Source organism: Arachis ipaensis, chromosome B09 (assembly GCF_000816755.2).
Source record: "Arachis ipaensis cultivar K30076 chromosome B09, Araip1.1, whole genome shotgun sequence".
NCBI lineage: Eukaryota > Viridiplantae > Streptophyta > Magnoliopsida > Fabales > Fabaceae > Arachis > Arachis ipaensis.
Window position 1 is genome coordinate 108,944,664 of NC_029793.2, and position 3,055 is coordinate 108,947,718.

The window sequence follows — 3,055 nt, forward strand, 5'->3', positions numbered from 1 at the left end:
TTAAGAAATACACCCAAAATATGGGGGAGACAGTATATTTCTTTTTGAAATCTTTTAATGTTTTGCTGGTTAAGGATGAGGCACATGGCAGAGACAATCTAGCAAAAAAACCTAGAAGAACAGTAAAACAGTACCTTGAATAATGTTTCTTCGTTTTTTCTGGTGATTTTTTATGGAAATTTGTATCTTTTCTTCTTGATTTCTTCTACTCTTCACGAGGAGTTGAAACGTTTCTGCAGAATCGTAGTTTGTTTCAAATATCGCTTGAATCTTGATAGTTTGCGTTTTGATTGAGGAAGAAGAGGAAGAGTGAACGTGTTGTGGAATGGTGATTAAGGCGCGTGTGTTGGACGCTCGATTCTAAAAGAGTGGTGTGCGTGTTTTTTCTTAGACTTGGACCAACTTGTATAGCTTGTAAGCCAAAAAGACTTGTATGTGTAGCAGACCTGTTACAAAATATGTAGAATAAACATTACACAACTAACATGACAGTCAATATTTAATATTAAAATTTTTACATTTTTAAAATTTAGAACATTTAAAATTTAACAAATATTTATTTAACAATTTGTTATAATATTAATTGAAATTGACTATTAAAGTGTTAGTTTTTTAGTATTATAGTTATAATCATGTAAGATTTTAGTACAATTTACTATAATAAATAAAATACAAATCAATTTTACCAGAATGCACAAAATAAAAAATGGATACCAAAATGCATTTTTTGCATAATTAATATAAATCGCAATAGGGGTCTCGCGGTTTAGAGAATACACGTAATCTGCTATAGGGGTGTCGCAGATTATGTGCAAGCAGAACTGGTCATAAACCGCGATAGAGGTGTCGCGGTTTACGTGTATGCGTGAATTGTGCATAAATCGCAATAGGGGGTGTAGCGGTTTATGCATTACTATAATTATTTATGTTAAACATAAAACAAAGTATGAGGTTAACAAAAAACATACATTACATACACCTAATTCAATAGAAATAAACTAAGTACAAACACATATAATACAAAAGTACATGGTAAATCCGACACACATAGGTATCATCAATGGAAACATAAAATAGTAAGCTACGGCCCCTACCTATCCTCATCCTCATCAGCAGAGTCATATCCAAATGCGCCCAGGAGATGCGACCCTGTCCCATATGCAGATGCAGGCGTCCCACCCATGCCCAACCAACTGTCATACGGGCTGCAGCAGGCTCATTCAGGTCTACATGTAGTTGGGGCTGGAATCCATAAGGGTCAGACATCTGTGGCTAGTACCGCTGCAAATCATCCATGTCTGGGCGGTAGCATTGCACAACGTCCATCTGGGGCTGGGTCTCAGGCACCTGATCCTGTGGGGTCTGCTGATGAAAATCTGGAGGGCCATCATCCTGGATGAGATCTGCAAAGTCAGAATAGAACTGTGAACTCCCAACCTTGTGGTCCATATCCATCGTGAAAGTCGGACCCGCCGGATCATCATACATTTGGCTATCGATGTCGTGGTATATCTGGAAGCTGGAAACATGTGTAAGAGGAACCTCCTGGGACTCCGCCACTGCATGCCCAGTGGGTGTATCACTAGGACCAGCAGATGTGCTCCCTAATGAATGACCCTGATGCTGAGGACGGCCACGGCGGACACGGTGATCGGCATGTCTGCCGCCGTCGCCACCGGATCTGTCATCCTGAATCATGTCATCCAGCCATCGCCATTTCTGGTCTGTAGCACGGGTACCAACGCGTCGTCGACACTCGACGCGCCTGTTATCTGGCACGTCTGGCATGGGTACCCTCGGAGGAGCCTGTGACAACCCTCTCTGAACAACATCCTGTGAGATCGGCTCGGCCCTAGGATCGGTAATCAAGGAATCTGGCGACAGAAACCAAAGAGCCTCTCTGCAGCATGATAGTGCACTCTCCAAAGAGCATATAAAAGGTATGCGTATCAGGAAGCCGCCACTCAATGAAAGCACTGACTAAGGGCTCGTCCAACCAGAACCATCTGGCGTTGAGCCTCGCCAAGTGGTACAAACCTGCTCTCTCCAGATATGGTATGATCCTGACATGCAGAGGCATGTTCTGTTGCCTCCGAACACTATATATACACCTAGTCGGCTGGCCAATGTCACAGAATAAACCAAACATATAAAAAACTCAACAGTAATTTATAGTCATCTACCACATGACTACAATTTTAAAGTCTACACTGTTAACATACACTCCCTATTTTTTAATCACGAAATTCGATGAAAGACATAAATGATTAAAATATTAATTTAAATATTATATTTTCTTATTAAAATAATAATTTAAATCTAAATTTAGATACATTAACTAACAATAAATAAATTAAAAATAACCCAAAAAATGAAAAATACGAAATATCATTAAAATAATAATTTAACTAACAAAATTATACAAAATACATTAACTACAAATTATAATGCTAACCTCTTCGTATATGCTCCCAGCCACGTGCGCAAGCCGTTGACCCTGTATAGACTGCGTGCCTCCGCCATGATCCCAGCTCCTATCTCAACTCAAATCAACCACTATTCTCTCTATTCCTCTCTCTAGAAAATCACTACTTCTCTCTCTAGGATACTTTTTCTTCCAGCACAAATGTAATCTGCGAGATTCCTCCAGCGTATTTATAGTAATGCATAAACCGCTACACCCCTATCGCGGTTTATGCACAATTCACGCATACACGTAAACCGCGACACCTCTGTCGCGGTTTATGACCAGTTCTGCTTGCACGTAATCCGCGACATCCCTATAGCAAATTAAGTAAACCGCGGGACTCCTGTCGCGGTTTACCTAGATTAAGCTAAAAATGCATTTTGGTAGCCATTTTTTATTTTGTGCATTCTGATAAAACTGGTTTGCATTTTATTTATTATAGTAAATTGCCCAAGATTTTAAATTAAGATAAACTACCTTTTTTTAATTTTTAATGTTTAAGTTAAGTTCTAATTCCGTTCTTCACGTTTAAAATGTTTAATTTTTATTTTAAATATTTTATTTTACTTTTTTTTAGTATTTGATTAA